The sequence below is a fragment of the Protopterus annectens genome, chromosome 5.part0 (genome assembly GCF_019279795.1).
Source record: "Protopterus annectens isolate FY-2018-M chromosome 5.part0, PAN1.0, whole genome shotgun sequence".
NCBI classification, from domain to species: Eukaryota; Metazoa; Chordata; order Ceratodontiformes; family Protopteridae; genus Protopterus; species Protopterus annectens.
The window spans coordinates 684,226,944-684,254,011 of record NC_056735.1 but is presented as its reverse complement, the minus strand read 5'-3'; the positions used below and the strand labels follow the sequence as shown (position 1 = coordinate 684,254,011).

Sequence of the window (27,068 nt, the reverse complement as noted above, 5' to 3'; positions counted from 1 at the left end):
ATGTACACAGGGAATCATGTTACGAAGGCCATTGTCTTAGATCATTTGATGGAATATCCTAGAACAGTGCCACCTGCTTGTTGTCCTTTAAGCAATAAATGAATGTGTGTGTGGTAAATGTGCAGTGTTGTCCTTTAACCAATTAAATAAACCATCAGCTACAAGCTTGTGACCTAACTTGACAAACTTCAAGCAGCATATTCAAGAAAATACTACATATCTGCACATTCAAGAAACAAGGCTTGATGAAATGGTAATACATTTCCATTGTAATAAGTGCATAAGTAAATACTATTTATTTTATATACTTTGCTTTACATATTGCACCTCAATGAAAAGGCAATTGTAGTGGAACTATTTTTCTCTTTTAATCACAGTCCAAACACAAGCGTGATATTCCAATGGCAATGAAATGAAAGTAAAATGTTCCAACAAATCAGTTCATAAAACAAACATAAAATTTATTTAAGCGTAAGCGCCAAAGGCTTCTTCAGACTCTTAAAACAAGGACAAACACCATGAACAACCTTTTTAAAAACAACCAATACTCATCATTGGTTAAGTCACATCACATGTTCTATTCATTTAAAGGTACAAGGGCTGGTGTAATATTTACCATGCCAGTGAATCTATTGCACTTATAAAATCATAAAATATGCATCAAGATTTATAATTCAATACATTTCAAGGATATACATGGTATACAACAAAACCATATATGAAAGTATATTGTACTGAACTGTAAACAATGTTTCAGTACGATCATGCATGAGTTTAAACTCAGCGCTTTCAAAACATGTTCGCTTCATTGGGGTTGAAGAACAACGAATATGCAGTTATCACACAAGCTCAACTGTTAACAAATAACTGCCTTGAGTGAAATTTCAGTGCCATTAGAACATGCTCGTTTCATCCGGATTAAAAACAACGTTAATGCAAAAATCGTGCTCTCTCAACACTTTACATATGAACTAGTTCAATAGTTAGAAATCTGTCTTAGATGAAGTTTCAATGTCCTTAGAACATGTTCGTTACATCAGACTTAAAACAACATAAATACAAAGATCGCACTTTTCAATACTTTTACCATAACCTGAGTGTCGATTCTTTCACATATAAAATGTTCATAGCTTTTCAATTGCTTACATTAGAACATTCTCGTTTCAACAAGTTTAAAAACAACGTTAATGCAGAGTTCGTGCTCTCTCAACACTTTACATAAAAACTAGCTCAATAGTTAGCAGATATCTGCCTTAGATGAAGTTACCATGTACTTAGAACATGTACGTTACATCAGACTTAAAAATAACATAAATACAAAGATCGCACTTTTTCAATACTTTACGTACAACCTGGGTGTCGATTCTTTCACATATAAAAAGTTCATAGCTTTTCAACTACTTACATTTAAAAGTCAAACTCATTGTGTACAATCAGCTTACTGCGAGTTAACCTAACTGTATGTAAGATGCAGAATGCGGTAAGACGCTACTATGCGTGCATACGTATTTGTTGATTCGTAAGGAATCATATAAACATTCAGTGGTTAATTCGCCGTAAACTTACGGCATTGGAATTGTTTAATCTGTAGGAAACAGATGTTGTAATAAAAAGGTACCTGCTAGAAGGTATATTACTGAATTTCATAGACATGTAAATACAAGTAAATATCAAGATATATAAAACTGAAACGTAAAATTCAAAAAGCAATAATAAATGAAGTTATAATTAAGTATAGACATTCGGACTGCAGCGCATAAAGTCTTAAGGTCTAAAACCTTAATCGAAGCAGTACTTTAATACAATCACAGTAAACCAAATTTCACTGTAACATATTGCGCTTTATGGACTAAGCAGCATCTACAACCAGAGTGTATACATTTAAAATTATTATTAAACAGTCTAGGGTTCTATTTGTTATTTTTAAAAAATTAAAAAGTTAAAAATATATATATGTATAAATATATATAAATAAAGCCCATACACAGTCTGTTGTAAAATCAAGTAGCATATTGTGAAATTAGTTTAGGTATTATTACCATAATATTTAAGTAATATTTCTCAATAACTTAACACCCAAATAATAAAAAAGGTTCCATAAGTGTACTGAAGAGAAATATATCACAAAAATACCTAGAGTACTGAAACATCTTAATATGTAACTATGCTCTTAGTCAAGGAATAATGAAACATAGTGTTTGCTGTATAGATGTGTTACCAATATCTAAGTAGAATATAGGCTTGCTAGTATGAATTATAGGTCTGGTATATTCACTAGTAAGTTCTCAAACCTATTTAAAGCCACATATAGTCAGTGGGGACTCATATCATCTCCGTAACCTCCTACTTTTTAAAAATGGCTTTAAATGTACTTTGTCATTTAGGCCAGGTGGTCTATCAGATCTCATCCTAATAATCCATCTTGTTTCTTGTTCTAATGTTCTATTTATTAAATCACCACCCTGAAGCCTTCAAATACACACTGAATAACACAAAATTTAAAGTTATGAGTGATGCCTGCCAATTTTTTGTCTGGCTAAGGCATTAGTTTCAGTACCCACTCTGATGTGGTATATGTGTTCCCTAATCCTTTCTTTGAGTGACCTGTTAGTTTTCCTATATAGTAACTATTACATGCTGAACAGGTTGCTATATATATCACATTCTTGCTCTCACAATTTGTATTAGTTTTAAAATTATAAATACGTCCTGTGGTAGGGTGTTCAAAAGTAGTTTCTTTGTTAATATATATACATTGATTGCAATGACCGCAAGGTACGGTGTTCCTATCATCTATTGCCCTACCTTTTGATCGATATTTGGGTCTACATAGAATGCTTTTCAAGTTAGGAAGATTTTTATAAGCTATACTTGGTGCCGGGCCTACTATCTCACTAACTTCCTTGTCTGATTTCAGAATTCCCCAGTGTTTGTACATAGAACTTTTCAACTGTAGATCCAATTTACTAAAAGTGAGATTGGCTCTCACATCAGTTACCGTGGATCTCACAGTACTTGTCGATGCTTCTTGTGCCATAAAATAAGGTTTCGCAGAGCTAGGTCTTAGACTATCCACTAAATTAATAGTATCTGATATTTCTTTTCTTTATATCCTCTCTAAAAATCTCTCCTTCATATCATTGATACCTGTGGAGTAGTTCTCTTGCTGTGAGTTTAATCTGGATACTCTCATAAATTGTCCTTTAAGGACATTTTTGAAAACATATCCAGGATGCATACTCTGTCTATGTAATATATTATTCCTTTGGCATTCTTTCCTATAAATCGTTGTGTTGATCAAACCATTACTCATCCTAAATACTTCTACATCCAAATACGGTAGACTACTAACTGAAAAGTTCATTGTGAACTTTAGAAAGTCCATGGTATTGTTCAAATATGAAACAAAATTTAATAGGGAGGACTCATCTCCCATCCATATAAAAAAGAGATCGTCCACAAAACGACAATACATTGCAACGTATTCCTTGTAAGACGGGTTCTCAAAAAGGTAAATGTCTTCCCATCTTGCCATAACCAAGTTGGCGTAGCTATTGGCACAGGATGTGCCCATAGCTACGCCATCCTTTTGTAAATATATGACTTCTTGAAATACAAAGATATTGTTAGTCAGAATAGTCTCAAGTAGTAAGGCTGTTAGGTCAACTTTTTTAACCGAAAAATCTGAGTGTTCTTTCAAGTATTCAGTAATTAATCTTATACCAATATCATTGGGGATTACAGTAAATAAGCTAACTACATCAAGTGTCACAAAAAAATAATGCTGCTGTTCGCTCAAAGAGTGAGTTTGGGAGTACAAATCCAAGAGAAATTGTTTACTATCTTTCAGAATTTTCTTATTTTCACTGACCAGTGGTCTTAGTACACTTTCTAAATAAATGGAAAGAGGCTCAGTTAACCACCCTGACCTGCAACAATAGGCCTGAATGGTGGATCTTTGCTGTTCTTATGGACTTTAGGAAGTCCTTGTATGATCGGAATGGTGGGATTTCTCACCTTTAGGTATTCATAAAGTTCTTGTGTTATATCCTGTGACATCACTAAATCATCTAGAGTATTATAAACACTAAAGACCATCTCATTCAAATTGTCTTTAGTTAATTTAGTATATGTGTTTCTGTCTTCAAGCATCTGAAACATCTTGTCAGTATAGTGTGTAATCCATGATGACTATAGGGCCACCTTTATCTGCTGGCCTTATTACAATAGAGTTATCATTTCTTAAAGAATGTACAGCTTGCCTTTGTTTATAATTCAAATTACGTCCATGTTTCGATATTACTTTCTCCTGGTAAGTTCTATATACATCTTCTTCTAATACATTCCCAAACACTTCTATAGTTGGATGTAGTTGAGGGACAAAAGTACTGTTTGGACGGTGTCTATTCATTTCCATGCTGTTATCAAATTGACCAAAATCTAGTCTAAGTTGTAATTTGCGAATATACATTTTTGTTTCTATAATGGTATCTACCAAGTCACACCTTTTTGTGGGAATAAAACCCAAACCTTTACTCAGAACCTGCTCTTCATATTCGTTTAACACTCTTCCAGATAAATTCATAATTAACGATTTTGCCTCCCCCACATTTTCTTTGAGAACTTACTAGTGAATATACCAGACCTATAATTCATACTAGCAAGCCTATATTCTACTTAGATATTGGTAACACATCTATACAGCAAACACTATGTTTCATTATTCCTTGACTAAGAGCATAGTTACATATTAAGATGTTTCAGTACTCTAGGTATTTTTGTGATATATTTCTCTTCAGTACACTTATGGAACCTTTTTTATTATTTGGGTGTTAAGTTATTGAGAAATATTACTTAAATATTATGGTAATAATACCTAAACTAATTTCACAATATGCTACTTGATTTTACAACAGACTGTGTATGGGCTTTATTTATATATATTTATACATATATATATTTTTTAACTTTTTAATTTTTTAAAAATAACAAATAGAACCCTAGACTGTTTAATAATAATTTTAAATGTATACACTCTGGTTGTAGATGCTGCTTAGTCCATAAAGCGCAATATGTTACAGTGAAATTTGGTTTACTGTGATTGTATTAAAGTACTGCTTCGATTAAGGTTTTAGACCTTAAGACTTTATGCGCTGCAGTCCGAATGTCTATACTTAATTATAACTTCATTTATTATTGCTTTTTGAATTTTACGTTTCAGTTTTATATATCTTGATATTTACTTGTATTTACATGTCTATGAAATTCAGTAATATACCTTTTAGCAGGTACCTTTTATTACAACATCTGTTTCCTACAGATTAAACAATTCCAATGCCGTAAGTTTACGCTGAATTAACCACTGAATGTTTATATGATTCCTTACGAATCAACAAATACGTATGCGCATAGTAGCGTCTTACCATTCTGCATCTTACATACAGTTAGGTTAACACGCCGCAGTAAGCTGATTGTACACAATGAGTTTGACTTTTAAATGTAAGTAGTTGAAAAGCTATGAACTTTTTATATGTGAAAGAATCGACACCCAGGTTGTCGTAAAGTATTGAAAAGTGCGATCTTTGTATTTATGTTATTTTAAGTCTGATGTAACGTACATGTTCTAAGTACATGGTAACTTCATCTAAGGCAGATATCTGCTAACTATTGAGCTAGTTTTTATGTAAAGTGTTGAGAGAGCGAACTCTGCATTAACGTTGTTTTAAACTTGTTGAAACGAGAATGTTCTAATGTAAGCAATTGAAAAGCTATGAACATTTTATATGTGAAAGAATCGACACTCAGGTTGTACGTAAAGTATTGAAAAAGTGCGATCTTTGTATTTATGTTGTTTTTAAGTCTGATGTAACGAACATGTTCTAAGGACATTGAAACTTCATCTAAGACAGATTTCTAACTATTGAACTAGTTCATATGTAAAGTGTTGAGAGAGCACGATTTTTGCATTAACGTTGTTTTTAATCCGGATGAAACGAGCATGTTCTAATGGCACTGAAATTTCACTCAAGGCAGTTATTTGTTAACAGTTGAGCTTGTGTGATAACTGCATATTCGTTGTTCTTCAACCCCAATGAAACGAACATGTTTTGAAAGCGCTGAGTTTAAACTCATGCATGATCGTACTGAAACATTGTTTACAGTTCAGTACAATATACTTTCATATATGGTTTTGTTGTATACCATGTATATCCTTGAAATGTATTGAATTATAAATCTTGATGCATATTTTATGATTTTATAAGTGCAATAGATTCACTGGCATGGTAAATATTACACCAGCCCTTGTACCTTTAAATGAATAGAACATGTGATGTGACTTAACCAATGATGAGTATTGGTTGTTTTTAAAAAGGTTGTTCATGGTGTTTGTCCTTGTTTTAAGAGTCTGAAGAAGCCTTTGGCGAAAGCGCTTACTCGTTTAAATAAATTTTATGTTTGTTTTATGAACTGATTTGTTGGAACATTTTACTTTCATTTCATTGCCATTGGAATATCACGCTTGTGTTTGGACTGTGATTATTTTATGTATAGAGTGAGTTCCTATCTCAACTGAAAGCAGCCCTGCATTTGGACTTGGATTTTTACTATTGTTATTTGGTTTGTCAGCGCTGCAGGAGGTGAGGATGGCGAATGAAAGTAATGTAAATATTGAACTGCCTTATGTACCACGCGTTTTAGAACATACTTCAAGTGTCCTGGACAGATTTAAGACATGTGTTTCTGGAAATACAAATTTACTAATGGACTTCAATCCAGTTGTAGATGGAAAGACTGACAACCACTTTGATGTGAGTAACTTGGATATCTCCAAAGACCTACATGAGCTGGAGACTGTCTTTACTAAACTAATTAAATTACAGGTTCAGAGACATTATTTTGAAGTTTGTTTAAATAAGCGTATTATACCTCGTGGGCTACGAATATTAAAGATGCCTACATCTGGTACCTCATTGCCAGACCTTCTATACCGTTGGCAACAGTTGAATTTAGAGTTAAGCTTCAGTTATATGAAGCTCTTAATTGATTTTCACCTGCCTGAAGAAGAGAGACATAGAATGACTGTTAACAATTTATTTAAAGATTTTGAATGTAAGTATGGTGATAATGTAACATGCATGGATAAATTAAGGAAAGTTATAGAGGATGTACTGTATTTAGAAAAACGGATGTTAGACCAGAAGAAAACAAAAATTGTTAGGGATTTACGTGATTTTAAAAATAACAATGTTTTCACCTGGCCTAGGGAAACACCTTCAAATTTATACTCTAACAATGATTCAAAAATGCCCCAGAAATCTTTAGGCATAACTGGAAAAAGCTATGGGAGTGTTGCGTCAACAACACCCATAAATAATTCTGACAGATATTTATATAATAACACTACAGAGAGCAGACTATCAAATAATTTGATTCCAGAAAACAGACAGAGTGATAGTTCCTGTACACTAAACTTAGATAAGAGCCTAGGGCCTGAACAGCAGCCTACAGAACCTAATACTCTAGATACAGAGACAAACAGTCCCTCTCGGACACAAAGTAATGGTACAGAGACACACATTGATCTAGGGGAGAGTCTAACAGGCTGCATAACCGATGTACAGAGATCAGGTGCAGCCGTAGTCAGACCAAAATCCAAAAGTATGATTTTAAACTCAAGCAGACTTCCTGCCCCCCTCCCAATAGCACAAAATCATTTTTTGGACAAAAGGAGGTCGACAAGCAGGGGGAGACAGAAAAGGAAAGGATCAATAGACGACCAGGAAATAACAGGCCCCACAATAAAGAAAATGTGGGGGAGGCAAAATCGTTAATTATGAATTTATCTGGAAGAGTGTTAAACGAATATGAAGAGCAGGTTCTGAGTAAAGGTTTGGGTTTTATTCCCACAAAAAGGTGTGACTTGGTAGATACCATTATAGAAACAAAAATGTATATTCGCAAATTACAACTTAGACTAGATTTTGGTCAATTTGATAACAGCATGGAAATGAATAGACACCGTCCAAACAGTGCTTTTGTCCCTCAACTACATCCAACTATAGAAGTGTTTGGGAATGTATTAGAAGAAGATGTATATAGAACTTACCAGGAGAAAGTAATATCGAAACATGGACGTAATTTGAATTATAAACAAAGGCAAGCTGTACATTCTTTAAGAAATGATAACTCTATTGTAATAAGGCCAGCAGATAAAGGTGGCCCTATAGTCATCATGGATTACACGTACTATACTGACAAGATGTTTCAGATGCTTGAAGACAGAAACACATATACTAAATTAACTAAAGACAATTTGAATGAGATGGTCTTTAGTGTTTATAATACTCTAGATGATTTAGTGATGTCACAGGATATAACACAAGAACTTTATGAATACCTAAAGGTGAGAAATCCCACCATTCCGATCATACAAGGACTTCCTAAAGTCCATAAGAACAGCAAAGATCCACCATTCAGGCCTATTGTTGCAGGTCAGGGGTGGTTAACTGAGCCTCTTTCCATTTATTTAGAAAGTGTACTAAGACCACTGGTCAGTGAAAATAAGAAAATTCTGAAAGATAGTAAACAATTTCTCTTGGATTTGTACTCCCAAACTCACTCTTTGAGCGAACAGCAGCATTATTTTTTTGTGACACTTGATGTAGTTAGCTTATTTACTGTAATCCCCAATGATATTGGTATAAGATTAATTACTGAATACTTGAAAGAACACTCAGATTTTTCGGTTAAAAAAGTTGACCTAACAGCCTTACTACTTGAGACTATTCTGACTAACAATATCTTTGTATTTCAAGAAGTCATATATTTACAAGGATGGCGTAGCTATGGGCACATCCTGTGCCAATAGCTACGCCAACTTGGTTATGGCAAGATGGGAAGACATTTACCTTTTTGAGAACCCGTCTTACAAGGAATACGTTGCAATGTATTGTCGTTTTGTGGACGATCTCTTTTTTATATGGATGGGAGATGAGTCCTCCCTATTAAATTTTGTTTCATATTTGAACAATACCATGGACTTTCTAAAGTTCACAATGAACTTTTCAGTTAGTAGTCTACCGTATTTGGATGTAGAAGTATTTAGGATGAGTAATGGTTTGATCAACACAACGATTTATAGGAAAGAATGCCAAAGGAATAATATATTACATAGACAGAGTATGCATCCTGGATATGTTTTCAAAAATGTCCTTAAAGGACAATTTATGAGAGTATCCAGATTAAACTCACAGCAAGAGAACTACTCCACAGGTATCAATGATATGAAGGAGAGATTTTTAGAGAGAGGATATAAAGAAAAAGAAATATCAGATACTATTAATTTAGTGGATAGTCTAAGACCTAGCTCTGCGAAACCTTATTTTATGGCACAAGAAGCATCGACAAGTACTGTGAGATCCACGGTAACTGATGTGAGAGCCAATCTCACTTTTAGTAAATTGGATCTACAGTTGAAAAGTTCTATGTACAAACACTGGGGAATTCTGAAATCAGACAAGGAAGTTAGTGAGATAGTAGGCCCGGCACCAAGTATAGCTTATAAAAATCTTCCTAACTTGAAAAGCATTCTATGTAGACCCAAATATCGATCAAAAGGTAGGGCAATAGATGATAGGAACACCGTACCTTGCGGTCATTGCAATCAATGTATATATATTAACAAAGAAACTACTTTTGAACACCCTACCACAGGACGTATTTATAATTTTAAAACTAATACAAATTGTGAGAGCAAGAATGTGATATATATAGCAACCTGTTCAGCATGTAATAGTTACTATATAGGGAAAACTAACAGGTCACTCAAAGAAAGGATTAGGGAACACATATACCACATCAGAGTGGGTACTGAAACTAATGCCTTAGCCAGACACAAAAAATTGGCAGGCATCACTCATAACTTTAAATTTTGTGTTATTCAGTGTGTATTTGAAGGCTTCAGGGGTGGTGATTTAATAAATAGAACATTAGAACAAGAAACAAGATGGATTATTAGGATGAGATCTGATAGACCACCTGGCCTAAATGACAAAGTACATTTAAAGCCATTTTTAAAAAGTAGGAGGTTACGGAGATGATATGAGTCCCCACTGACTATATGTGGCTTTAAATAGGTTTGAGAACTTACTAGTGAATATACCAGACCTATAATTCATACTAGCAAGCCTATATTCTACTTAGATATTGGTAACACATCTATACAGCAAACACTATGTTTCATTATTCCTTGACTAAGAGCATAGTTACATATTAAGATGTTTCAGTACTCTAGGTATTTTTGTGATATATTTCTCTTCAGTACACTTATGGAACCTTTTTTATTATTTGGGTGTTAAGTTATTGAGAAATATTACTTAAATATTATGGTAATAATACCTAAACTAATTTCACAATATGCTACTTGATTTTACAACAGACTGTGTATGGGCTTTATTTATATATATTTATACATATATATATTTTTTAACTTTTTAATTTTTTAAAAATAACAAATAGAACCCTAGACTGTTTAATAATAATTTTAAATGTATACACTCTGGTTGTAGATGCTGCTTAGTCCATAAAGCGCAATATGTTACAGTGAAATTTGGTTTACTGTGATTGTATTAAAGTACTGCTTCGATTAAGGTTTTAGACCTTAAGACTTTATGCGCTGCAGTCCGAATGTCTATACTTAATTATAACTTCATTTATTATTGCTTTTTGAATTTTACGTTTCAGTTTTATATATCTTGATATTTACTTGTATTTACATGTCTATGAAATTCAGTAATATACCTTCTAGCAGGTACCTTTTTATTACAACATCTGTTTCCTACAGATTAAACAATTCCAATGCCGTAAGTTTACGCTAATTAACCACTGAATGTTTATATGATTCCTTACGAATCAACAAATACGTATGCACGCATAGTAGCGTCTTACCGCATTCTGCATCTTACATACAGTTAGGTTAACACGCGCAGTAAGCTGATTGTACACAATGAGTTTGACTTTTAAATGTAAGTAGTTGAAAAGCTATGAACTTTTTATGTGAAAGAATCGACACCCAGGTTGTACGTAAAGTATTGAAAAAGTGCGATCTTTGTATTTATGTTATTTTTAAGTCTGATGTAACGTACATGTTCTAAGTACATGGTAACTTCATCTAAGGCAGATATCTGCTAACTATTGAGCTAGTTTTTATGTAAAGTGTTGAGAGAGCACGAACTCTGCATTAACGTTGTTTTTAAACTTGTTGAAACGAGAATGTTCTAATGTAAGCAATTGAAAAGCTATGAACATTTTATATGTGAAAGAATCGACACTCAGGTTGTACGTAAAGTATTGAAAAAGTGCGATCTTTGTATTTATGTTGTTTTTAAGTCTGATGTAACGAACATGTTCTAAGGACATTGAAACTTCATCTAAGACAGATTTCTAACTATTGAACTAGTTCATATGTAAAGTGTTGAGAGAGCACGATTTTTGCATTAACGTTGTTTTTAATCCGGATGAAACGAGCATGTTCTAATGGCACTGAAATTTCACTCAAGGCAGTTATTTGTTAACAGTTGAGCTTGTGTGATAACTGCATATTCGTTGTTCTTCAACCCCAATGAACCGAACATGTTTTGAAAGCGCTGAGTTTAAACTCATGCATGATCGTACTGAAACATTGTTTACAGTTCAGTACAATATACTTTCATATATGGTTTTGTTGTATACCATGTATATCCTTGAAATGTATTGAATTATAAATCTTGATGCATATTTTATGATTTTATAAGTGCAATAGATTCACTGGCATGGTAAATATTACACCAGCCCTTGTACCTTTAAATGAATAGAACATGTGATGTGACTTAACCAATGATGAGTATTGGTTGTTTTTAAAAAGGTTGTTCATGGTGTTTGTCCTTGTTTTAAGAGTCTGAAGAAGCCTTTGGCGAAAGCGCTTACTCGTTTAAATAAATTTTATGTTTGTTTTATGAACTGATTTGTTGGAACATTTTACTTTCATTTCATTGCCATTGGAATATCACGCTTGTGTTTGGACTGTGATTATTTTATGTATAGAGTGAGTTCCTATCTCAACTGAAAGCAGCCCTGCATTTGGACTTGGATTTTTATTTTTCTCTTTTGATGAAGTATTTTCACACCTATTTTAAATTCAGTATGGCTCCATGTACAGCTAGTTTATTTTTCTCTGTTTTCCTTTTAAAAGATTGTAATCATTAATGCTCAATATGAGCGACAACAGCAAGCATGTATACCAAACACATTTTGAAATGTAGTACATTTTTGCAGACAAAAGACTTTTCTAAAGCCTTATCGGGCAAATGCTAGACATTTAAAATAGATGAAACAAAAGCAAAATATTTTTACTTCACTACGTAGTACTTAAGTACTGTTTCAGAAAGCCCCCAAGACCCATACCAGTGACTCGTTTACATAGCACTGTAAACTACCCTCCCTTGTGTTTCAGAACCATTCAAAAATCTCTGGTCACAGAAACAACTGAGGAAACTAGGCACCTCCTATTATTCTGATTACCATATCCTACATCCTACTTTTATTAGATCCTCAAAGCCTATGTAGTTCTATCCTTTATAAGCTGTTAGCTGTTCTCACAACAGAGATCATCCCTGCATTTTTAAAAAAACACCCTGATCAAAATATTGCCTAAAGACACTAAAGTCCCTAACCTCGCCACTGCAATTGACTTCTGCCTACTTGCCATAATATTAAGAAAATATTTTTCAAATTTTGGAGTATACCCATCAATAAAATATACTAACAGGCATCATGAATTCTGCATTAGCTACAGTATACTTATAGCAATTTGGACCTTAACTGATAAAAATATATCAGCATTGATGGAAGAAAACTTGCGGGATTTAAAAAAGAGCTGTTAAAATTGTAGATCAGTGCCACACATTCCTTCTAAAGCTTATAATTCTAGCTTCTTCTCTAACATTGTAAAATAATTTTCAAAGTAACTAGCTGAACATTCTGAGATGTAATATGTGCTCTAAATCTACCACAGCCCTGAAGGATATCTCCCATGAATCTGTGCTTGGGCATATTTTATTTCCTTGTTTTTAAATTATCTCACTTGAGATTTGCTTCATACAAGCTCTGTGCCGTAGATGAAATGGACCAAGCTAGATATTGTAAATCACAAAGTAACTAATTTCTATAAGATTTCTTGTCAGCATGGAACTGGCTAGCAAAGAATATGCTAAATGTAAACAGATAATGCAATAATAATAATGTATGTTTGGGACTCCACAAAGATTAACTAAGGCTAAGAATGTAAGTATCAAGGAACTAAATGGAGCACCTTTGACTCAAATCAAGACCCACAGATATCTGGGAATACTTCTTGATGAATATCTTGCATTTCATTCTCAAATGGAAACCCAAATAGGTGAAGTATTAAAAATAAAGGTGTCTTACAAAATGTCACATCTACATTCTCCAGAGGCTAGATGAGCTATAGCTGTAAATGTGTTGCTTGTCAGACTTTAATATGGTTTATCCATTATTTCTCTTCTTCACACGCAACACAAAGCTAATATAGACTACGGAAAATACATTTCTTGGTATGTTAGTGCATATGACAATAGGTTACGCCATGGTATTACTCTTAAGAGAGCAAAAATGGCTACCAGATGTAGCCAGAGCCTCTTTTTATCTAAGCACCTTATTGTTTATGTTACCACTTGAAAGTTATGGCCTTCCTCTGAGGAACATACTTATGATCATCCATTCTCCTTGCTCATCATGAGGATGTTTGGTTATATATTGTCTTAGACTACCTTTTCTTCTTACTAGAATGTGAAAGAGCCTTCACTATAAAAGCACCAGCTTCCTGGAATTGTATACCTCAGAATTAAAGGAAAATAGTCAAGATAAAAACTTTCAGGGAATGGAAATAAAGATTGGCAGAAAATGACAAATGTAGTTGTTTCATTGACAATGGTTAGATCTGTGTGCTGCTAAGCAACATTTGTAAACATATCTGAATATAGACAGACAACATATTTTTATAAAGACATGTTTTATTCTTAAGAAAGATACTTTTTGTTTTAAGTATTGTAAATATATATATATATATATATATATATATATATATATATATATATATATATATATATATATATATATATAGGCTATTTTCACGTGATGGTGTTTTTAAAGCAAAACATAAGCTATGATCATATGCTATTAAGTGTTAAGTATTGTACATATACTGAGAGTGAACGCGTAATAGTATTTTAAAACAAAACATAAGGTGCGTTCATGGGAATGTAGGTGTTACTAAAGTTAAAAACACAAGAAGCAAATCATAACCTTGTATTACATTTTGGAAATTATATTTGTATGGATGTGCATGAATGTGTATGTAAAATATTGGAATTCATTATATTCATCACTGCTGCTGTAAACATCGGTATATGAGTTATATCCTGGCAAGTTTAACAGCAGAAAAGCTTCCAAAGTTTCTGGGCATCTTCCACATGCTCAAACTGTCAGGTAGCTTGAGCTGAGGAGACTAGATAAGTCTGGGTGGCAAGCACTCCAGAGCTTTACTGCCGCTGAACAGTATGCTTCTCTAAGGCTTTTGAGGATCAACGGTCAGTTTGGTGCTATTCCTTTGCTGGGCAGATAAGTTCCCTTTTGTGAAAAGCTTTCCAGGTATTGCTTGTGTTTTATCACTTCCCTCCTCATCCAGTTTTGGCAAAAAGCAGAATAAACAGGCTCAGTAAAATACAGATTATCAGACATTTAAGAAGAAATGGTAAAGTGGTTTCAAAAAGAAACCTTAAACCTCCCAAAACCAAAGATCGTCCAACAAGTCAAAATGACTGTTCAAGAGACGTTTTGATTCCTACCCAACCTGGCCAGTTTTTTTTCTTTTTGAAAGTCTGAATATCCATTTTTCTCTTTGGCAACAGTTAGTTTCAGAGAGATGGGTTCATAGGTTCATCACTGCTGCTGCATACACATTCACGCACATCATTCATCAAGGTTACGGATGGCAGAGGGAAGAAATTCCTCCTTTCTAGGTGGTCATTCTTCATCCAGTTCTTTATCACATGCTGTCTAAAGGAGTGGTAAAACCAAGCCCTCCTTCCCCAGGTAGAGAATGTTTTTATATTAAGGGATGGTCTTAGTCCCAAAGCAAGAAAATGCTTGGAGACTAGTTCTGGATCATTCTTTCCTAAACCTGTTCGTGATAGTGCCCAAATTATAGCAATAACCCACGCCTGGGTGTGGGTAATGCTGGATTTACCCACGGTTGGCGTTCGCCCTCAGGACCAAACAAAGACAACCGTGGGTAAATCCAGCATTACCCACACCCAGAAGTGGGTTATTGCTATTATACCATTGTGTTAGTTTGTTTTATATTATGTTTGTATTGTTGTTATTTATGTTTTTGTTTGCTTTTTTTCCTATTCTTCCACTTTTTGTGAGATAAAATAGTCCACACTTTCAGTTTGTGTTTATTGTTTATCTCTGTTTTAATTTAAATAGATGTTATTTTTTAGTTTTTCAGGAAATGTTAGGAAAGGGCTAGGTAGTGCTTGGTATAATATAGTTTAAGCAGTGTAGAAGTTTACAACGTGTAGTTATGTTTTAGTAGTTATAGGTATGTTGAAATGTGGTGTAGTTTTAATTTGTATTAATTTTTTTTAAATATGTACTTTTACTATTTGGTCACTAGATTGTGGTGTTGTATGCACTTTTATTAGATGTATGCTGATGTGGACGTTCGGTATGGTGTGTGTTTTTGACTTTGCGAGGGATGTGTGGTGTGTTTTTAGTATGTACATTTTTGGAGTTGTCTGTGTATAGGTATTGTAGGGAATATAGGTAAGTGAATGGTTTTATGAGAATGCTTGGTTTTATTGTGTTATAAGTGATGGTTATGTAGTGTGTGTGTGATGTATTTGCGACTGCATGACTTTTTATTTTTGTAGTGTTCGAGGTGAGGGAATGAGGAGTGTAGTATGGAAATTGGTTAGTTTTCTGTGTTTTCGTTAAATTGTTGTGTGTTTTGGGTATTAGATTTACTTTACTTTACTGTTTATTTGCTGTCGCCGCATGATATTTAGCGACCGGACTTTTTGCGTTATTTCTTGTAGGATTTACTATGTGCACGCTGGTTGGATTAGCCAATCAGCATGCACGTTTGTCGGGTTTGCGATGTTCGCATGGTATAATCACAATTATGTCACTTTAACAACCTCTTGCCTCTTCATTCTCTTTCAAGTTTCCTGGTAGCACTAGACTTAAAAGATACTTATCATATCCCTATTCATCCAGACTTCAGAAATTGTTTTATGGTTTTGTGTGTATGGATCAAATTATCAGTTTTCTGCCTACTGTTTGGACTATCCTCTACACCTGGAATGTTCCCAAAGTGTCTAGCTCCAGTTATAGCTCATTACAGGGTATCCACTTTTTTCATATTTAGGTAACTTGCTTATCTTTGCAATCTTTTCAGAGTGTTGGTAATCTCTTTCATGGGTGAGAGATCTGTTACACAAGCTGGGATTCCAAGAGAACATCCAAAAGTCTTTCTTGACTCCTTCATACAGGATTGTGTTCCTGGGGTGTCAACTAGACATCTTGGTTCAAAGAGCTTTTCTTCCACGGGGAAAAAAATAGATCTAATAGCTCGATCTATTTCTAAGGTTTTCCACATAGAGTACTTCAGGATATGGTCCCAGCACCAATACCCTTTGTCTTTTCATATCCCAGTGCTGAGATTTGTCAGAAGAGAAATCATTTGGTGGAGAAACAGATGTCCTTAAATCCAGGTCTCCTCTTATTCCTTCCTGTTCCAAAGCAGTCTGCCACCATAGACACCACCACAGACTTTGCTTGGGGAGCAGTTTGAGGAGAGGATAAAAGTGCAGGGTGTGTGGGACATTTAACTGCAAGCACATAAATATCAAGGCCCTCAATTCAATGAAGCATCTTTGGTCCTCGGGACCTCTTCAAGTTGTTACAGGCAATACCACATTTATGTGTTAAATTAATAAGCAATGGGGAATCGGGTAATTTTTCAGCCTAGCCATATTGGCTTGGGATATAGCTTTACAGTACAGTCTCATTCTACAGGCATCCTACATTCCATAGGACTCCATGCAAGAAGACCTGGAAGACAGCTGCCATTTTCTTTTCTGTAGACAGGAATGTTTCTGTGTGTTTTTCCACCCTTTCTACTAATATCCAGTGTACTTCTGAAGGCTCTGAAGGAATCCCCCTAAGCTAATTGTTGTGACTCCCTTCTTGTCCAGGCAGTCATGGTTTTCCCTTATTTTGGAAATGGTCAGGGGGAATTACCACAAACTTCCTAACAGATTGAATCTGCTCTTACAAGAACAGGAGTGTTTGATACACCATGATATCAGTCAACTTCAGTTGATTGACTGGATGATACAGTATTAATTTCTTTTAGGCATCTGTTTACTGAGGACATGTAGCAGATACCAACAGAGGCAAGAAATCCTGCTACTAGAAAATCATATATTAGCAAATGGGAAAAGTTTTCTAGTTGGTGTCAACAACATAACCAGCACCTATTAATCTAGTTGCTAACAAGTTTTACATTATTTGTCCGTTGCCATCCTGTGGCCTTTCTTATTACTCTATCCAGGTTCATTTATCAGCCATTTCCTCATGTCTGCCCATGGATCCTCCTGTTTCAATGCAGTCTTATGTCAAAATGTTTTTGAAGCGGTTTTGCCCAAGAAACCACCAAGTAAACTGGTGGTTCCTTCTTGGGATCTAAATTTTGTGTTAAAGTAGCTAACACTTGCTCCTTTTGAACCGCTTAATATGGCTGACTCCAGGTTCTTCATATGGAAAACAGTTTTCACTGATTGTTCTAACTTCTGCAAGGAGAGTACCTGAGTTGCAAGCTCTTATAGTGAGTCAACCCTGTTTCATTTTCCACAGGGATAGGGTTTCTTGAGCTCTAATCCTCCTTTTATTTCTAAAGTGGTATCAGTTTACTTTAAACCAAATTATCCATCTCCTCATTTTCTTTCCTGAACCTAATAATGAGGGAGAAAGTATACACCATACCTTGAATATCCTCAGAATCTTTAAGATCTTGTGATCAAATGCACTTTTCTTATGAGGGTAATAAGGGGCAATCTGTATCAAAGCAGACTAAGGGTATTACCTTTTTGTTATACTCACCATAACAAAACTATTCCAGGTATTGTCAAGGCCCACTCTACCAGGGCCTTTGCTTCATATGTGGCTTTTTGGAAAGGGTTGGATTCTAGGAGTATTCTAGAAGCTGCAATTTGGTCCTCTGTATATACCTTTACTAAACACTAAGCTTGATTTCTTCACTAGATGTAGATCAGGCTTTGCTAGGACTATTCTTCAGAGGCTCCTGGACTCTTCGTCTTCCAGCCCTCAAATGTAGTAAGCTAGGGTAATCTCCCCTTATAGCAAAGGCTACTGGAGCAATGATCTATGTGATGAACATAGTATAGTTGTGCAAGTAAAGTTACCGTAATTGTAGATCTTCAAATGATCACTGCTGCAGTTGCTGCTCCCTCCCTCCACCACCCCCCTCTAGTGTTTTGGTGTGTTGTTTATGCCGGAGCGTGGACATTTATTCTTGTTTTTCTTAGCATTGCCCTTTCAGGACTCAGCCTCCCTGTCTCTGTCTGTCTGTCTCTCTCTCTCTCTCTCTCTCTCTCTCTGTCTCTCTCTCTATGTCTCTGTCTCTGTCTCTCTCTCTCTCTCTCTCTGTCTCTCTCTGTCTCTCTGTCTCTCTCTCTCTCTTTTTCTTGGCATGAAAGCTCTGAAGGGCTTGGTGCCAAAACCTGCCTTTTCAGGCAAGTCTGCTCAAGCTTGTTTGGACGATGCCCTGAAGCTTTGGAAGCCCTCTGGCTTTTATATCCTATGCAAGATGTAACCCCATATAGCTAAGGTTACTGCAAGATGTAACCCCATATAGCCAAGACTACTGCATCAGTGATCATTCGAACATCTCCTGTTACTGGTAAATTTAATTACACACAACTTTACTTTCAGAGACAATTATATGGCTGTCATTAGGTTTATATTGGAAGGTGTGGAGGGTGAGCAGTGTAAAAAAAACTGTGCATATGCCTTGGAGGTTCCAGTAAAACGATTCAGGTTACTGCTGGAGACTGGTTGTGGGGCACAGGATTCTGATGAAGAGAAATAGTTTTACAGCATCTCAAACTAAAGGTAACAATGGCAATTTATTGAAGATCTACAGGAACAGATCCATTGATTTGATAAGTGAAGTTTTAGTTGTGTTTTAAATGTTTGTATTCTGAATGGATTTCGTGGTAATGGGATGTGGTTAAATAGTTTAGCACTGTTTAAATATAGAGTGTTGCCTGCAGTATTAGAAGATTTAGTTGTACCCAAACTGTAAAGCGGTGGTCAATATTGTAGCCAAACGAACAGACGACCAAAAAGATATAAAACACTTGATTTATTATTTTAAAATAACAAGCAAAGTTTAGCGCTTTCACCCACTACACGGGGCTTCCTCAGAACTCACAAAACAATTAAAATTAGGCACTTAAATGCCTTTTTGGTGCCAAAACATGTTCAAAAATTTAAAGTGATACAGCACAATGTACATAAGACTGTTAATAAATAAAAAAGTGGAATGGGAATGCGAAGATAAAGTTTCTATCTCCACATGACAGTCTGTACACCAAATATTTAATAAGTATTATTATTGTCATTCAAGTTTTATATTAAGTCCCTATGAAATATTGGACATGTTATGACGGACAACAGATAGTCACACTGACATTTGGTTACTTATAGGATGTATAGGATATATGATCTATTATTATTATCATTAGTAACAACATTTTTAGTTGAATGCCCCATGTTTTGTACCAGCGACTGTCATGTGGAGATTGGAATGGGAATGCTAAGATAAAGTTTCTATCTCCACATGACAGTCGCTGGTACTTCCCCGGAATGCGCGTTACCACTAGAAATCTCTGGGTAGCGATCGCCCAATTCCACACTCTCATGCCTTCTCTGCAAAGAGGATAAGACCTGGTTCCACCCTGCTTGTTCAGGTACCATAGCACCGCCATATTGTCTGAGAAGATTGCGATTGTACTCTTGGGAAGAGAGCTGTAAAGTGCCTGCAACACTAAAAGCACTGCCCTCATTTCCAGAACACTGATATGCAAGTGAGTTTCGTGATCTTGCCACGTGCCTTGAACCATCCTGCCCAGATAATGCCCCCCCCACCCTATCTGGGAAGCATCCATGGTCACTGTGGCAATGGGGGAAGGAGGGCAGAAGAATCTCCCCTGGTTCAGGTTGGAGGGGAGGAGCCACCAACGAAGATCTCGCCGGCACGTTTCTGTGATGAGAATCGGGTAGGACAATGGCAGTTCTTGGTATGACCACTGGGTCGACAGGAGCCATTGAAGAATTTGCATGTGCAATCTTGCCAGAGGGACCAGAAGAATTGAGGCCGCCATCGATCCCAAAAGCTGAAGGACCATCCTGGCTGGGGCTTTCCTTCAGGGCAGTAAGGTTAGGACTTGGTCCTGTAGTATCTTTATCCTCTCTGTTGGAAGAAATGCTCGCATCTCTACAGAGTCTAGCTCTGCGCCTATAAAGGCAACACGCTGTGATGGCAGCAATACAGACGTTTCCCAGTTGAATGTAATTCCTAATAGATGTCCCAACTTGATGGTAGCACTCACGGCTAGAGTAAGAAGATGCCTGGTGGGGGTGGTGAGGAGCCAGTTGTCTAGATACAGAAACACCTGGAATCCCAGACGTCTCAGGTGAGCAGTCACCACTGCCAGACATTTGGTAAACACCCTGGGGGGCTGTGGTGAGACCAAAGGGCAGGGCCCGGAAATGGAAGTGACTGGCTCCTAGGCAGAAGCATAAATGTATCCTGGACACTCAAGTCCCATGTTCTTTTCGGCACCAAAAATAACCTTGAGTAAGTTCCTAATCCGATCTGGTCTTCGGGGACTGGCTGGATGACTCCCTTTCCGAGCAGCTTTGCGACCTCTATGGCTGCTTGATCCTGTTGACTGGGTGGCACGTCTGGGATTTTCCTTGACGGTGGAAGGGGATGGCTAAAGGGGATGGTGTAACCTCCGGTGATGATACGAAGCACCCACTGATCCTGAGTGATGGAACCCCAGGCCCTTGGATGCTCCGAGAATCGACCCCCGACTGGCTCCGGTGATGCACAGTCGGGCAGTCCCTCAGGGACGCTGGAAGGAGGAACCACGAAAGGATTCGCGGTCTCCTGAGTTGCGGGAGCCTCCGCCGCCTCTAGGGTGACGTCTTCCAGATTAATCCCCCCCCTCTGCCTCTGGAAGGGGGGTCACTCTGATGGGCAGGGAAAGACTTTTGGGACTTTCTGAACCACATCTTTCCTCCCCTCTGAGCCTTGGGATAAGGTCTAGAGGGAAGCGAAAAACGGGCCCCAACGGCAGACAAAGTCATACCCTCCTGCTCACATCTAGTGAGTGTGTCTTTCACCTTGGGTCCAATGAGAGAGGACCCATCGAATGGAGCGTCGGTGAAGGAAGACTTGAACGCCTCCGCAAAGTGACAAGCGCATCCAGGCTTGCCTCCTAAGGGCTACGCCCGAACTCGCTGCCCTACCCGCCCCTTCGGCTGCATACAATATGAGCCTCATGGACGAGTTAACAATCGATGAAAGGGTAGACAGCTGGGCGTTGACAGACTGTGTCAATGCCTCAGGCACGTTACCAGACAGGGCATCTTCCAACTTCTTTACGAGATCCCTTTGGAGCCTCGTAAAGTGACATAAATTATTAAGTGACCGCAGAGTAAAGGTCGCTGAAGTCAGGGTATGCTTCCCGTACCTATCCATGCTCCTGGACTCCTTTTTAGGAGGATGGATAGAAGTAGATGCCTCTGCCACATCCTGCTGGGTGGCAGACGCCACCACCATAGCATCAACCGGAACTCCCTTGGTTAGAAACTCCTTGCCAGGGGGTGCGGATAAAAACTTGTTAGGGCGAGAAGGAACTGGCTCCACAGAATCAGGGTGTTCCCACACCCTTCGACAAATAAGGTCCAGTAACTCATCGAAGGATGGAGACACCCAGGAGGTGGAGGGTTGGGCAACAAAGGCCTTGAGGAAGACAGACTCCTCCGTGGAAAGGGTTTTGGACGGCCAGTCGCCCCTCTGTTTCAAGATCTCCAGGATATTGGAGAACGAGACATCGTCAGAGGATGACTTAGGGGACCCTTCCGCATCAACAAGGTCAGTGTCAGAGGTGACAGACTCATCTGGGGAGTCTATGTGCTTCCTCTTGTGCAACTTTTTCCTGGGGGGCTCTTCAGGCATGGACTCTGAAGGCCCCTTGGAAGACAGTGGACCACACAAGGAGGAATCTTCAGGCCTAGGAGCTGCGGGGAAGTCCAATGTGATAGCAGACAGGCTGAGAAGAGTTATTCTGATGCCTCACGAATGGTCCCTGAACGACCAAGTAGCGGCTCGGATCTTCTCCAAGTGGGGGGTTCCCTGCTGCGACCTTTCCGCCAGCCTCTGGAATGCGAAGTGCAGCAATTTCTTCTCCCTGATTCCCCCCCCCCCAGGGGGAGTCAACCAGGGACGCTCTAGTCCACAATTGGCCCTCCAGTCTGCTCTCCACCTTCCCTTCGGTCCCTCTACTGCCAAAGGTGATTCAGAAGGTGATCTGATTGGGAAGCAGCATGATTTTGATCGCACCACACTGGCCCCGCCAAGTTTGGTTTCCCTTCCTCCGGAAGTATGCAGTGGAGGGTCCTTGGATTCTGGACCCAGTTCCAGACCGCCTGACTCTTCAGTCGGGTCAGGCCCATCCATCACTGCGAACTCTCAAGCTAGCGGCTTGCCTGCTCCACTTCCGACCTTAGTCAGACAGCATATCCTTTCGCCTGAGGTGGTCCGGATTCTGTCTTCTTCCCACAGAGCTTCCACTAAGGAGATATATTCTAATAAATGGAAAAGGTTTGCCATTTGGGCCCAGCGGCACAACCTTGACCCTCTGACAGCCCCGGTGTCGGCAGTATTAGATTTTTTGGAAACTCTTTTTAGACAGGGTTCCGCTGTCTCCACGCTTAAAGTCCAATTGGCAGCGATTTCTAATTATCATGTTGCCTTTGAGCCTTCACTCATGAGTCATAAGTTGTGTAAGGCCTTCCTCAAGGGAGCTTGGTTGCTTCGCCCCCCGGTGTCGCAACCTGTTTTGCCATGGGATTTAAATGTGGTTCTAGGAGCCTTGACGTCTCATCCCTTCGAGCCGGCGACCACTTGTGAGCAAAAATTCTTATCTTGGAAGACTGCCTTCTTGGTAGCTATTACTTCAGCCAGAAGGGTTTCGGAGCTTCAAGCCCTTTCTGTCAAGCCTCCTTATCTGATCTTTCATAGGGATAGAGTATCTCTAAAACTAAATCCGTCATTTCTTCCTAAAGTTTCTTCTGCTCTTTGTCTGCAACAATCTATCGAGCTACCAGTTTTCTTTCTGAAATTTTCCAACAAGGCAGAATACAGACTTCATCAGTTGGATGTGCATAGACAACTGAGGTTTTACTTGGGACACAGCAGCAGTGGAAATCAGACCAGTTGTTTGTGGCCTTTGCAGATAACAGGATTGGCAAAGCAGTAACTAAGACCACTATCGCTAGGTGGATTAGGGATTGTGTTTAATTTATTTATGCATCAACAGAAAGGGACCTTCCATTTCCAGTTAGAGTGCATTCTACTAGGGCTATGGCAACTTCAGTGGCCTTCCACGCCAGACTGTCTGTGGATGAGATATGTGCAGCGGCCACTTGGGCTTCTCCACATACATTTATTTCTCATTACAAACTGGACATGGTGTCCAGGGGTCGGGCGTCCTTTGGTTCCACAGTGCTCAGGAGTGTTTTCCAGTGAGCCTCCCAGGATCTAGGTGCTAGGGATGCTGTCCTATCAGTTATGAATGTAGGCGAGATAGGATCGCATTACATCTTTTAGTTATGTACTTACCATAACAATAGATGTATGTGATCCATCTCACCTACATTCTTACGTACCCGCCCTCCTTCCCCCTACCTGTTGGATCTGGAGGAAACACTGTTGTGCAGTTGGATTGGTACATGTGGATGAGTTGTTGTTGGGGCAAACAAGATCTGGGGGGTTGGGCGTGGTGCATCCTGGGATAAGGGGTTGGCCCAGCCAATGAGAGACTTCGTGCTAGTGTATCGGCCGAGTCGGAGCCGATTCTTGGCTCCGAGCCCATCAGTTATGAATGTAGGCGAGATAGATCACATACATCTATCGTTATGGTAAGTACATAATTAAAAGTTATGCTATGATGAGGATGGAAGTATTCTTGGGTTGAAGACCGAAGCTGGTTATCTTTTAGATAGTTGAAATTACATGTGAATACATTTTTCTAATATTTTTGATAATTGAGATAAAATGGCAATTGGCCTGTAAGTTGAAAGATCTGTATTGATTTCCACCCTCGTGGAGTGGAATACTTTAATGATATTTTCCATAGCAAGTAGACTATTTTCAGATATGGATCGATTTTATCAGAATTGAAACTGGAAATGCAGTAACCTCGGCTGCTCTAAGATATTTGCCAGGTAGATTGTTAGGCTTGAATATTTTGAGGTATTTTTTGAACGCATCTGTGAGAACTGGCCAGGGGGCACAGTGGTGCAGCAGATAGTGTTGTTGGCTCACAGCAAGAGGCTCCCCAGTTCGATTCTCAGCTGGGGTGCCTTCTATGCGGAGTCTGCATGTCCTCCCTGTGTTCACGTGGGTTTCCTCCAGGTGCTGGGGTTTCCTCCCACATTACAAAGACATGCAGTAGGTGGATGAGACACTCTAAACTGGCCATAGGTATGAGTGTAAATACAGGTGTGTGGTGTGGAAGGACTACTGCGGCAGGGCTAGCCACCCAGCAGTCTAAACCTTGGCTGTAGTTGATTGTCACTGTTGAAGTAGCACCCTGACCCTATGTGCAAAAATGGAAAAATCTGGTTGTAGGTGGATGGATCTGTGAGAACTGGATGGAAGGAGAAATACTGAAGGAAGTTATTTGATTGAGCAGTGACATCAAGAGCATGATTTGTCACCTGGTTGGTTAAGACTGTACTGTCTGTATAAGGCATTGAATTAGTTAGCTGTTGTATCATTTTTTTCTTTGTGTTTGGTGTTCTGTGTTTCTTGTCCTGGATTTAACAGTTTATTGACTTTATTTTTTTATTTATTTATTTTTATATTTTATTGAGTTTTTTTGACAGTTTATTCAACAGTTTTGGATTATTAGTATGTATGTTTTGATTGGTTGAGAAACAGATTTTCTTATCTTTGGTGATAAATTGTTTTGCTAGGTTTCTTAGTTGTCTATATACTAGTAAAGTAGGAGTTGCTTTATTTTTGTCCAAACCTTCCTTGCTTTATCTTTGTTTTGTGAGTTGTTTAGTTGCTAAAGACAGCTATGGGGCAGGATTGGCTTTGACTGCTTTTAGTCTGCGGGGCACAGTGTGTTTCTAACACCTACAAAGATTTTATTGAATTCAGAGACTGTATCAAGTATGGAAAGAGTCTGTAGTGACTCCCACTTAAGGAGATGTATTAATAAAAGCGTCTTCATGAAAAGTAGTAAACCAGGCTATAATTGTTTGTTTTGGGGCTGTCACTTTGGTACCTTATGGTGCTGATTTGGTAAGTGATCACTTAGATTGTCTGACAAATTTCCATGGAATGATGTTTTATTTGGAGAGGATGTTAGGTTATAATCAAGATTTTATTGTCTGGCTGTGGCTTTGTTAAATCTAGTTGGTGTGGTTAAAAGTTGGGTGAACTTGTATAGATGTATATTATTGGCTGGATTTTCAGATTGTATAGTTAACTGGTCTATGGTAACATTACCTAGTATTATGGTTTTATGAAAGATTTTTGAGGAGGCCCAGCAGAGAATATCTTCCAGTGTTCTAGCACTGTTACCTGGGGGTATGTATATTTCCATAATTGTAATTCTCTTGTGAGTGTTTAGTTTTAGCATGGTTGGTAAGATTTCTGAGTTAGAGAACATATGCAGGATATGTATGTGCTGGGAGAGCAATATTTAGTGTACTTTTGAAGAAAATTGCAATGCCACCAGCTTTGTTCTTGGCTTTGTCTAATCTGATAATATAGTTTGGTGGGGAAATTTTTTAATTTTTGATTCCTGGTAGTTACATGTTTCTTTGGCAACTAAGATGTCTAAAGTGATGTGCTATCAATGCATGCACTTCAGGGAAGTTGTTATATGTATTTCATAAGTTGGTGTGTTATATATGAATGCCAGGGTAGGACTGTGGGTGCGATGATAGTGATAAAGGAGATGATGGGGATATGCTGTCTGACGCCTGAATATACTTAGTTGTGCCTGAGTTTGGGTGTATGCCACCTCTGAGGTTTATGTTTATGGAGGTGTGATAGTACAGGTAGAGGCATTTTTGCTTGATTTTATGTTTAATAATGAATTTGGGAATAAATGGCTGTTGCTTTTGGATAGTTGCTCTTGAATAATAGGATATATGAGTGCTGATATAGGGTGTGTTTGGGAGATGAGGTTCAGAAGTATTTTGTTTTGAGGACACAGTATGAGTTTTGTTGAAAATGTGAGAGTAATGGGTGTTGGTAGGATGTTAAATGTATAAGTAGGAGAAAAGGTAATATAATAGTAAGAGGAATTGTAGAAGTGTTTCTTTAATGTAAGAAGTAGAGGGCTTTGAAGGGGTGGCCGCGGTGGTGTAGTGGTTAGCATTGCCGCCTCACAGCAAGATGTTCTCTTTTTCAATTCTTGGCTGGGGTGCCTTCTGTGCGGAGTCTGCATGTCCTCCCTGTGGTCGCGTGGGTTTCCTCCGGGTGCTACGGTTTCCTCCCACATCCCAAAGAGGTGGTGGATTGGACACTCAAAATTGGCCCTAGGCATGAGTGCCTGTGTGCCTTCCTTGGAAGGTTGTGTGTCGGGCTGGCAACTCGAAACTGTAAA

General features: G+C 37.9%; 1 protein-coding gene across 1 annotated transcript in view; it reads left to right on the top strand.

The window, feature by feature from the left end:
• OFD1 (OFD1 centriole and centriolar satellite protein) overlaps positions 1–27,068 on the top strand; it is a 1,865,993-nt gene that overhangs the window by 52,415 nt on the left and 1,786,510 nt on the right. The window lies entirely within an intron of this gene.